Source organism: Chaetura pelagica, unplaced genomic scaffold, assembly GCF_000747805.2.
Source record: "Chaetura pelagica isolate M959 unplaced genomic scaffold, ChaPel_1.0 scaffold344, whole genome shotgun sequence".
Taxonomy (NCBI): domain Eukaryota; kingdom Metazoa; phylum Chordata; class Aves; order Apodiformes; family Apodidae; genus Chaetura; species Chaetura pelagica.
In genome coordinates this window covers 4,359,540-4,372,738 of record NW_009953098.1, presented here as the reverse complement: position 1 = coordinate 4,372,738, position 13,199 = coordinate 4,359,540, and positions in this window count along the sequence as shown.

The following is a 13,199-nucleotide window of genomic DNA, read 5'->3' as shown; positions in this document are numbered from 1 at the left end:
TTATTTTATATATATATAGATACCCACATCTAAGCATATAGCTGGATCTCTGTTGTCCCACCATAGTGATTAGCAGCACATCCCTTTAAAGAAAAAAGGAGAAAAGGGCTGCTGTTACACACCAACTTCCACAGGTGTGGAAGCCATTCTCCTTGAAGGAGGAGTTACAATGTATGGGGAGAATAAATCATCCCAGGAGTATTTGGGGATGTCCCACACTCCCTCACCACTCCCTCAGGAAACAGAATGTGGAGAAGCTAAATAAATTGGAGAGATGAGCAGTAATTTATTATCCCGTCTGGAAAAGATAATTTAACTACTCAATTAAATATTGCCCAAAGCCATACTATTAGAGCTGCACATCCATCTGTAATACAGACAGATCTTGCTCTCTTGCTCTACTGGTCTTCATGCTGTCTGGTACTTAAAAATTCTGGTTTAATTAGATGACACCTTCTACAAATGCTGAGCTATTGGCACATGATAATTCAAATAGTATCTAGGAATGTTTGCCATCCAAGAAACCTTCTGTAGGAATCATATGTTCTCTTATCTCTGACACACAATAGCAGGTTGCAAGCAATATTGAGTAAACAGATGATATATTATTTCTTAACTCGTGTTCTTTTGAAGCACAAGGCTTCAGTCTGAGCTATTTTATCTCATATGTTCAATAGTTTCCACCCAAGACTGTCCTCATATCAGATAGTTTCACAGTGTATTTTTTGTTGATTTCTCAGAAATGTAGATTTAATATTGAAATGGATCATTTTAATACTGAATTAAGAAGCAAGAACCCTAATATGAGAAGCTTTAATTGTGATTGCACTTATTACACATAATTATAGCTGTCTTGAAACAATCAAGCTAGTTGGAGAGGTTTCTGAGTGATGCCTGGACAGGCAGTCCACTCTTTGATATGCTGAAAGAAGTTCAGTCATTTCCCTCAGCATGATGCTGAGGAACTCTGCTGGAGCATTAAAGTGGTCCATCAAACACAGGCTTCGAAGACTTGTTGCAACACCTCTGCTGTCCTGCACCACACAGTGGGCTGGGCATCCTGCCTGGCCAAGGTGTGGCAGCAGGTGTGGCACAGGAACGTGGTTTTGTCCTTGAGTACCACCAGCTCTTCACAGGCTTGTAGGTGGGAGCAAGTAAGCCTGACTTCCTACCTCTGCTTCCCTCTGGATAGGAACTTGTATGTGTGCAGGAGGGATATTTCACAGGGGGCTGTTTTCAGGAATGTCTGACCATACCTCTCCTTGCTGCTCCCTCACTCTGCCTGAGCCCACAGTGCAGCAGTTCCCTCCAGCACACACAAACCCCATGAGTTTAAGGGGTTAAATCCCCCCTCAGTGGTGGGTCTGTCCATTCTGCCAGCCAGCCCACCACCAGCACTGCATGTTTTAAAGCAGCTATGAAACAACACTTACCAAGAGCTAGAAAAGAAAGAAGACTAAGGTTGCAGTTAACAGTAAGGCTCCATCCACCTTGGATGATCACCTAAGCTCCCTTGCGAGGCTGCAACCCACCTCAGCACTGATGTGCCCAGACCTCCACCTTTACTGAGGTGCTGTTCTGGGTGTGCTCCAAGAAGACTCCCTCCTTCTCTGTCTACACACCTGCACCATATTCCTGGCACATCACCAGGATGGAGTCATCTCCTCATGCCTCCCCACAAAGGCTCCTTTATTAATAAGTCTGTATTTTGTTCCGCACATGCCCAGCTTCTTAAAGCTCAGTCTTGCAAATCATGAGGGGATTGGGTTGCAGGAGCTCTGCCACAGTTTAAGCAAAAGGAATCATTGCAATTCACAGAGAACCTAGAGGTGTTACAGATAGGTAAGGATTGTTCATGCCAAGTCTTTCTCTCCCCTCCACATAGACTTTCCCGTGGTGCTAGGAACACTAAGGTGCAGGCTTTAGAACCTACCTGCTGTGCTGCTCAGCATCTCCCGGTGGCAATCTCAGGGTGCCTGAAAGATAAACAAAATGCACCAACTTTAAGCCCAAAATATGAGAAGATCCTCCTCTCTGTGGTAGCTTCCTATTTGCAGTGGTGATACAACTAATACGTTCCAGTAAGGCTTTACACATGCTACACAAACAGAAAGGGAGAGAAAAACCAGCCATGGCCAGTACATGGGACCATCGCCCACTGCTGCTGCTGGTCATGATGCTGCCAGACAGCAGCTCCTCAGCACCTGCAGCCTGAAGGCACCTGGCAAACACCAACCTGCAGACATTCCCACTTGACCCATGTGCGTTATTATCCCCCTTTCTTGTGCATGGGAGACAGGAGGATGCAAGTAAAGAATTCTCCCATCAGGAAGCAAGAAACACAAGTCATGAACAGAACCCAGATGACTCTCCTTCCCCCCATCACCATCTGCCTTAGCCCATCAGCAGTCCACCCTCTGCAGGAGGATGACAAGAGGCACACAAAGTGCTGTGGGGAATGCGTTTATATTTATGGACTAGTTCAAGCATTTCCTCCGTTTGTTTTGTCAGATGATCTTCCATCTCTTCACCCCCTGCCCACCCCCACCATCTGCCTAAAAAAAATCATCTGCTTAAAAGTTTGGGGGAATTTACATGCGATTGAGAATTCTACACTGCAAGTACAACTGAATGAGGTGGATCTTCTGGCATTTACACGTGCCCAGGAGATGCACTTCATATTTCAGATCCCCATGACCTCTTCAGGAGGTCCGCTCCCTGAGCTCAGCAAGGGACAAGACAAATGTATTTTACCTAACTCTTTTTGGCTAACCACTTTTGCCAGGATGGGAGATTCCCTTGTGCCAGGTGCTGTAGGGACACAGAATCAGTGTTTTATAAAATCCTTGATGAAGACACTGCAACTTTTGGGAAAATGGAAGGATTTCCACATATGATGAACACATCTCCTGTGGCCACAGCTTCTGGATGCTTGGGACTGAGCAGGGAGCTGGGCTATCAGTGGGCATCTTTAAGCATAATGAGCAGGATATTCTATATCCCCTATCATCTGAACATCTGTGACTACAACTATTCTGTTGTTGTTTGGCTCATTTTTGTAACCCTACTAAGTTCTTTACAACGCCACTGTTGGCTGCACAGTGCATTGTTATTTCTTGATATTGCTCTACATTTACGAGACACAGGAACCAGCCAGGGGCAAAAAGGATGATCAAGATGCAAAGCATTCATTTAGATTGTTTAAGTAGTTTTCATTTGAATCTATTTTCACTCCTCTACCACTTACTTGGCAGCAGTGGTTTATGGAAGAGCTTTGGACAACTCGTTCAGCCTTCAGACATCCCCAGAGAAGGCTGGAGCATTGGCTGCTCCTAGACAAACAACTGTCAGTACCTTCTGCATTCACTGGTCCCTGCAGGTTTCATTAAATCCCATGAAGACAAAGCCAGGAGGCTGACTTCTTTCAAAGAGCCTTAGAAATAAATCATTCCAAAAGATTATTTCTTCACTGTTAGATCTGTATCAGAAGCTCATCACATGTATCAGATCCCTGAGTACATATGCAGATGTTTCAGCCATATGCAACAACATATGGCACCCTTCTCACAATAACTAGTCTTTTTTTTTTTTTCCTGTGTGAGGCTACAAAACCACAAAAACATAAACATGGAGTGTCCCAGCCTCCTCAGGATAGAGGAGGTGTCTCTGCTGCCTTCAGCTTCCCCTGCCAGACCAGCTGTTCACCAGCCAAAAACTGCTTCCTAGTTATCCTGGTACAATTCAAGCTCTGCAGAAAATACCTTTCTCCCAGAGCAGGGAGCAAGCTGAGGCACATCTGGCAACCTGAGCAAGTCCCTGACACCTGAGAGCTTTTCCTTGCCTTCTTCCCATGTGGTGGTGGGGGGGGTTGCCCCACCACAATGAGCCTCAGAGCAGCTGTATTATTAGCAATGAAATTACAAGTAAGCACCTTTTATCTTAGTTGCACAGCCAGGTGTTTGATCACGGTGTCTGGTGCCTCTGCTGGAAGATCAATAACAATAAATTAAGTGCTGCTCAACCTCCACTGATCAGATCACCTCCCTGCCCATCACGTCCCCGTGGTTGCAAACACCAGCTAAATTCCTTCCTTGGCATCCTTTAGCAGCAGCACATGTGTTGAAAGCCACTGGCTTAGCAAGTCTCACTAAGTGCCAGACATCTCCTGTCTGATTAGTGATCAGTTTTTGCATTTGTGAAAGTTATTTGAAGGGCAAAGGTTTCTCTGGATGCTGGAGGCAATGTTGCTAGCTCAGATGAAATTCAGCAAAAGGACTTGAGATTGAAAAGGTCATGGCTGTTAGACTGGAAAAAAAATTACTTCTTTTTGGTTGTAACAGCCACAGAGATGGAAAGAGAAGCTTGGGGGTTCCTGCCTGACTCACAAAGAAATATGAAGACAGATCTACAGGATATTTTAAGCTTATAAACCAAAAAGCACATCAGAGCTCTTGATGAAATAGGATCAATGGAGAGATGTTTCAAAATGTTACAGAATTCCCAACCCAGGGAAAATCAGAATAGCTGCTGGGGTTAGGGAGGACTTCATCCAAATAATTCCAGGGGCTGCACACATCAGATATACTGGAGAGGACTGAAGACCTTAAAGCCAAAAGCCTGCATCAGGAGGGCTCCCACTCACTACAACAAAAACCTTGTGGTGGCTTCAAGAAGCTGTGATTTAAGCAGGTTTCTCTAGCCAGGTATGAGTGGATGGCTTTCACAGATGCACCAATCAAAAAGCAGACTCCTTCTACACTGAAATCCATCTGGACAGTTTGATTTGCAAAACAGTTATGATTTTTTTTTAACACTTTCCCCACCCCATAACATATTATCAAACTTTGCCAGTTTCCCTGGGGCTTCAGAAATGAAGCCCTAAGAGTACTTTGCTCTACACAACCTGCACCATCACAAGTACATCCTGCCAACTCCTTAAACACAAAATTGTCATTTTCCAGTAGAAAAATTAACTGGGGCATCAGTACAGCAATTAAAATAACAGAATTACTATTTTTGAGATTTTTCAAACTACTGCTTTATTCACTGTCAAAAAGGGGGTACTCTACTTTCAGACAACTTTCTGCTCCCTAAATGACTGTCAGAAGCAAGAATTATTTGAATGTGAGTCTCTGGAGAGACAAGGCTATTTCAGACCTTTGCTGGAATTTACTGGAGGCAGTAAAAACATTTACATAGGAAACAGAATGTTTGTTTGGGAGGGAAAAAAAAAACAAACACAAAGCTACAAAGATATGAAAGCATAAAACCCGTTTCTTTTCAGGTTCTGCTTCTCAGTTCCTTGTCTAAATAAAAAACTCTGCAGCTCTAAAGCACCATGGCAGTCTAAAGCACAGGCAGTAAAAACATTTACATAGGAAACAGAATGTTTGTTTGGGAGGGAAAAAAAAAACAAACACAAAGCTACAAAGATATGAAAGCATAAAACCCGTTTCTTTTCAGGTTCTGCTTCTCAGTTCCTTGTCTAAATAAAAAACTCTGCAGCTCTAAAGCACCATGGCAGCTCTAAAGCACCATGGCTGTGAAGCCCTGAACCTCTGCCCACTTTCTCTCTGATCGCAGCATGAGAAGTAGCTGTGGCAGATATGGAGCTGTGAACCAGTGCTCTGCTCATTTGAGAGCAAAGGAGGAGCAGGTTCAGTTATGAAAGGTGGAGGATATTTTCAGGTGGTCCCCAGCCCATCCTGCCCCAGCTGCTTGCAAAACTCCAGCCTGGAAGGAGCCCATCCTACTTGGAGCCTGCCAGCCCCATGGTACAGGGCAAAGCAATGAGCCATAACGTGCAGTAAGCACATTTAGCAACATTTAAAGCAAGATTTGGGTGCAAATGCTGCCTTGGCCTTGCTTCCCTTACTCTTTTTGAGGGCCAACACCTGCCTTGAGCCCTCACCAGGAGTAACAGAGCTCTGGCAGTGCTGGCAGGGCACACACCACGTTCCCAGGGGAAGCAGGGCTAGGATGCCCACTCTGTGCCTTGTTTCAAATAATCCTCATTTACTCCTCATCTCCACCAGCAGCCTGGTTCTGTTTTAAAAATAAAGGGAGCCACACAGCAGAAGTGCTGCTGGTGCCATCCAAGAAAAGGTGCTCCTCTGCCAGGGCAGCTCTCCCCAGAACAGTGGTTTCCCAGGGAGGTGGCCAGCTTGTCCCAGGGCCAGCTGAGGAGTGCCACCCTGTGATGCTCAGAGGGGGAAAATGGGCTCACAGGGTATGAAATGCTATGTGCACCACCACCTGACTCTGCACCAGCATCAGTTCTGGCTGATGGCAAAGGACATTTCTTCCAAAACAAAACAGCTCAGTACAAATTATAAGTTCATCTGTCTTTCTAACTGCCCTGCTCTTCTTCAGGTTGTCCTGGTGTAGGATTCTGCTGGGTCAACAGCTCATGTCAGTGCAACAACCTACATGGGGAAAGCAGCATCGGGAGATGAAGCCCTGGGCTGGAGGTCATTGCAGGGATGAAGGGGATGCCTGAGCAGGGGCAGGGAAGCAGCTGGTGCAGAGGCACAAGGGCTGCCTGCAGACCTGGGAGACAATCTGCAAGTTCATGTTGCAAGGCAGGGAGGGGCTCAGAGTGGGATGAAGGAATCTGTGCACACCCCACCCCTCCAGGTGCAGCTGATGGCTGGGGATGTGCTGCCCCAGACCTGGGGAGAGCAACAGCACGCCCAGCACTGCAGAGCTTTGCTGGCCAGGCTGGCTTCTCTCCAGTCCAGGTCATGCACGCTAATTGATTTGTTCCCTGGCAGTGATGGTGAGCATTTGTTTCTCCTGCCTGGGCTTATTATGCTGCCATCAGTATAAATTTGCTACCTGTGCTCTGCAGGAAGACTCAGGGAGCCTGATGGAGACATTTGATAGAGAAGAGCTATTGCCAAGACTGAACAGCTTCCAGGTGCAGAAATGTGCATCTCCTAGCTCTGCCACCCAGAGCATTTTCTTATTTAAACTATTTATTTTGTTTATGACCTAGAGGCTTAGTGGCTTATTGTGCTGGATGAAGAATACCTCCATCTATTAGAAAACAGAAGAAAACCACAACAAACAACAAACCAAAACCCACACATTAACTTTTCTCCTGGGTTCCTCCTGGCAGCTCTACAGCTGCTGTTTTACTGAACATATGTACTAGGGGAAGCCAAGTTCATCTCTTAGGATAAAGACTCAATCCCTGGCCCAAGGTCCAGCCATCATCTGGGTACTTAACTTGAGGCTGCCATTAAACCACCACCACCTTTCAACCAAGGAGCTGGTAGGCTGCAGAAAAAAGAGGATGTGAAAGGCAAAGGAGGCTGACTGGCATCCAAGGAAAACACCCGACCAGCCAGAAGTGGATGACAGCAAATAGAGTAACAGCTGGCAAACACAGCCCAATAAAAATGTCATATGTTGGGGAAAGAAAGGGAAAAAATGGATATAACAATCTGTGTTTTTGCAAGTTTGACAGCTGAACCACATGTTCCGGAAAAGATAAAAATACAAGTCTCTTTAAGGTTATTTCTTTAAAGAAGATAAGCTTTAGTGTATTCTGTGTTTCTCTCCAGAGCAAAACCACATCTAAGGAGCCACAGAGATGACTAAAGGATTAGAGGAGCTGACTCATGAGGAGAGCCTGAGAGCTGGGACTGTTCAGCCTGGAGAAGTGAGGGCTCCAGGGGATCTTATACCCAATGAGTGGAAAAGCAAAGACAGAACCAGAATCTCCTCCCTGCATCTGGGCACAATGAGGGACAACACTTAAATACAGGAAGTTTTGTTTCATAATCAAAGCTGCCTTTTTTTTTTTTTTTTTTTTTTTTAACTCTGCTGGTGGTTAAACACATGAACAGGTTACCCAGAGAGGTTGTGGACTCTGCATCCTTGGAGATACCCAAAACTTAAGTAAGGACAGCACTGGGCAGCCTGTGCTAGGTGACTCTGCCCTGAGGAGAGCTGGACTTGCCCATTTCCAGATGTGCCTGCTCACCTCAACCATCCTGCTAGATTAGACAAGACCCATAGCCAGCATAAGAACAACCTCTCATCTGGTGTGTGTTGTACCACCTTTCATCTTGTGAGAGCATGGAGTGGACCCTTAGCTTCTACTGAGACAAAGAATAAACTTGGTGAAGGACATTATTTGCATATAGAAAGAAAAACCCAACACCCTTGATGCCTTCTGGGCATACTTTGTTCTTTTCAGAGAGAGAAAGGCTTCAGAATAACCAGTGCAATCAGGAACCCAATTTCTTCAAACAAGAAGCTCAAATGAGTCATCCCATATTCCTGGCACAAACTGCTGCTAGCTCTTGGATGCTAAGTGAGATGGGCAGGACATACTAAGCAACTGCCTGACTGTACACAAATTGAGAGCTGGATTTGATCACACCAATTATTTTCAGAAATTAGCCTTTGCAAACACACTTTCTACAACCATATCCATCATTGGCCCTGTTCAGGGCCCCTGTTCATTCTCCTCCTCTGTCAGCAACCATCCTGCAGCAAAGCAACCAGCTGCTTTACACACTGAGCTAGCTTAGCAATTCTCACACCTGGATTCTGGTTTCCATCCATGTCTCTTTGCATGGCCAAGGCACACCTAGCACAGAGCTCCCACTGCTTTTCATTCTGCCTGTATTTTAGCAAACAGAATCCAGAGCACACCAGGGTGAAGTCCTCACTCCAGACAGGACAGAGACATGACACATTTCTGTGCTTACTGACAACCTTGACACACTGTTGCTGTAATAATTTATATTTTGTCATTCTAGAACAAGAACAAAGCAAGCCAATTACCTTGTTTGACTCTAAATTATTTTCCACATTGTCAAAACACAGATTTAGACAGGTAATTACCCCATTACTTCTGAATGACAATCTGAAGTTGAAATACAAGATCTCCATGGTCTGCTTATCTCTTTGCAGCTGAACTCACTGCAGATGCACACAAACCAAAAAGGAAGATAACCAGGAAAGCTTCATGGGGCTTGTGCCTCTACCTCTCACTACAAAGAGAAAGGCCAAGTAGTGCCCTAGTCCTCAGCAGGCAGGGTGGCTGTGAAAGCCCACACAGCTTGCATGGGCACTGGAGCAGGTATAACACCCTGGAGCTGCAGCTGCCCATCCACAGCAAACAGCCTGGATGCCCTGGGAAGGAGCATGAAGAGCAAAGCTGAAAAGCAACCACCTGCGAGGCCATCTCCCCGAGGCAACTGTTGGATAGACACAGGCTTGTGCACCCCAAGCACAAAAACAAGGCACTGGACTTTACATATCACCCCCCACCTCCAGCTACCTGAATTTGCGGAGGCAAATCTTGCCCTCTGTCCATCTCCCTTGGCTCCATGTGCTGGATGCTTCTGGCTGAGCTGCCTAGAGGAGCTCTGCTGCTGGGTACAAGTGTGACAGCTCACAGGATCAAAGGCACCCGAGAGTGTCCTGGGAACCAGGAGTTCTTAAAGTGCCACTAGAAAACGGTAGGAGAGAGCAGCCCAAACAAGCAACTTACCTTGCAAAGAGCAACTGCAGCCCAGCAAACAGAGGTCAACAGCCACAAACCTCCAGCTGCCCCTGCTTGAGTGGAGCTCAGCAATGAGCAGCTGGCTGGGTCCCAGTTAGGCTAAATTGGGTAATGATGTGAGTCACACAGCCAGCCAGGAAGGGGGAGAGGCTGGCAGCTTGGATTCATCTGGGAACCTGAGAGAAGTTAGCACCAATGTTGTGCTTGAGCCGTTGCTTGAAAATCTGGGTGTCTCACAGGTTCTTCATCATTCCTGCAGAGATTTGGGCTGCCCAGAAAACCCAGCCCTTCCTCTGCAGATAGACCATCACCCCTCTTACCATCCCTCTAGCAATACTCACCTATTTGATCTTGCACTTGCTTTCTATCAAATAATGCCTTGTTCTCATGATTTCCAAAGTGGATCATCATCAAGAACTGCTTGTTCTCATTCTTTTAGCAGTGAGAGAACACCCTGTGCTGTTGTAAATGTTGTGTCAAGTGTGCAACCCAGCCCATGCACATTCTTTCTCAAAGAAGTGTATCCAGAGCCTCTTCACAGGTCACTGCAAGCCCTGGATCCAGCTCAACGTGCACATATCACCTCCAAAACCACCTCCAAACTTCCATCTTTCTGCTTCATACACGGTTGTGCACCTCACCTGCTGTCAGAGCTTCCATCTGATGTGACCTCCACCAAAAAGTGCTGAAACAAGAGATAACCCACTCGTGGAATAACTGTCAGCTCTGGAATCTGCACTTTTAGCCTCAAAACATGATCAATCACCAGCTATAACCCTGCCTGACTCAGAGGTCACAGATCTTCAGTGTAACTGCTTTAGTATAGATAAACACTCATCTTCATTTTTTCCATCATAATTATACTGTAACTAGAAAACAATCCAGGCATGTTTTATTCAAGGTAAAATCCAGCAGTTACTAATATAAGCAGGTATGATGTGTCCTTCAAGACAAAGCTGGTCACAATTCAGTGTTTTTCCCCAATCAAAAAGTGTATTACTTAATTTTTTCTGGATCCACATGGAAGCTGATGTGAGGAAGTCCTCATCATTTATGTTTCTTGATTTAGCTTATACTATTACATATTAATCTAGGCTGCCACTTAGCCAAGACCAAGATTTAAGGTGTTGTTGTGCTCTCTTCAGGGTGCTAATTCTTCCCTAACTGCACTTATCAGATGGTTAATCACACCTCAGGTAATGGGTCTCAGGGTTCCCAGGGATGTAGCCACCTCTTTTATTTTCTTTCTTCTGTTGTTTTATTTTGGTGTTCTAAGATAATGTAGCAGGGTCAGGACATGGGATACAGCAGAGATAAACCAGGAAATTCCCTGCTGGACATGCAACTAATGAGGGAAGCAGGAGAGACCATCACTTCAGTGTTGTGGTGGGGTTGAGGGACCGTGACATCAGTGAGAAATGAGCTCCACTTGCTCCTCTAGTCATACCTACTGGAAGGGCTTTTGTTTTATTATAACCTCTAATTACCTGCTTCGGTTTCACCAGTTGCATTGCTGATGAGTGAAACAAATGTGCAATTATCACGTTCCATTATGCTGTCAGCAATTTAGCCCCATTAAAATATGCCTGTGTTGCAAACCCAGGCTAGCACTGAAGCAGCCCCTCCTTCAGCACTCAGAAACACAACCAAGAAGTGTCCAAAAACAGCTGCCCATAGAAAATACCTTACCAATCTAGGAAGGACAAGCATCACTCTCTTGCCCTAAAGCCATCTATTTATGCAGTTACTGATCTGCAAATAAAATCCATCATGGCTTAAAAAATGTTGCTCAAATTAGTTCTTAATCACCTGCCCTCTGTTGAGAGGTCAGATTATGTATTTGCTTAAATAACTCCTTTTGCAAGGCTTTAAATGGTCTGATGGTCTGGGCCACCAAGGTTACTGGAAGTTTTCCTTTGGAAAAGGAGAGCTGGAGGTACAACCAGGGGTCAGAAGCCCCTGGGAGGGCACGTCCCTCCATGACCACCAAGTCCCTGGAGGAACCTGGTCTCCTCCCTGGGAGAAGTCCCAGCCAGGGCTGCCGGGTCCGGCCCAACCGGGGCTCCGTGCCGGAGCTCCCCGAGGAGCTGTTCCCGCAGCCGCGGTGCTGCCCGCGTCCCCGTCCCGCGGCTGGGGGAAGAGGCAGGATTTGCACCCGCCCGTCTGGTTTTCTCACGCCTCTGTGATCCTGGGCCGGCTGAGCTGGGGCTGCTGCGGTTCCCAGCCAGAGGGACCCGCTGCATCTCTTCTAGGGTTGTGTCAGCAGAGCAACGTGTGCCTGGGGGAGGCTCGTTCTGAAGAGGAACACGCTCGAGTTCCCAACAGATGTGAAGGAGCTGAAACACAGTAATAAGACACTTGCCTCTACCATCCAGTCACATTAGGTGCAGCCAGGCTATTGACTTAAAACCTAAACTCCTGTTCTTAAGAAAATAATTAAGCTGGATTTAGAAGAGGGAAAAGAAACCTGCATTTTCCTGAGCCAGTGCCTGTGATTTTTCTGTGCCCTGATGAAACCTGAGAGGAATGCAGTGCAATAACCCAGGAGAGGAAACAGCTCACTTGTCACTAGGAAAACCTCAGGCAAAGGCTGTACAGCCTCTGCAAATCTTGTGTTACCTCTCCAGTGAGAAGCAATGAGGCTCAAACAACCCGTGAAAAGACTTCAAGGTGATTACACAGAATTAAGAATAAATCTGGAAGACTGAGGGAGCTGAGGAAACAGATCTCAGATGTTCCTGCTGCCAGGCTCCAGCCAGGCCCCTACCCTTGGCAAGGAGGCTGCCTGCTCCTTGCCTGATTTGGCTCTGTTGGGATTTGTAAAGCTCTGAGATTACAAAGTTTCCATGAATGTTTGTAACTGAATCATTATTCTTCACTTCTCCAGCATGTGAGAGGGAAGTTCAATAGCTGTGACAGTATTTGGGGCATTAAGTCTTGGGAAATTACCACTTCACAGCATTTGCAAAGTCTACCCAGAGCTACCCATTCCCATTCCCCTGAGTAGATTCCTTGAAAAAAAAATAAAATTAAGAAGTACAATTTGGATTCCTGTTTTATGTTACACCTATATTGATGTATCTAAAATCACTGCTATGATTACTCTGCATGCTGGTTATATAGCCTTTACTCTATATTTATTTAATATAAAACCAGAAAAGGTTCCAAGAAGACCCAGTGGAGATACATGACTCCTAGCAAAATTAGGTTCTGACTATGATTTATTCCAATTATCTACAGAAATAAAACCAAGAAAGTAATCAAAAGCATATTTAGTGGACTCTCAGATGATTAACCAATGTGTTCACAGAGACAAACCACTATGTCAGTCTTTTAACTGGTTCATTAGTTGCTCTTGGCATGAACTGATTTACAAACCTCTAAGCTGACCTTGACATTTGAGAAAAGTGAATTCTGACAACACCTTGATTTCTATCGGGAAAAGCTTATTTTCCAGAGAGCAGTTTGAAACTGGGTTTCAAATATTGTTGCTTCTTTCCCCCCTTGAACTGAAATTACAGAATAAAAGCACTGCTGTCCCCATACAGCACATGCAGTGCTAGGAAAATGAAACTGCTGTGAATTAAAGGGAAAATAATGCAAAAGATTCAAATGGATTTCTTCTGCTTACTTGCAATCACTGCTTGTTTCTGAATTACTCAATTATGAAACTCCA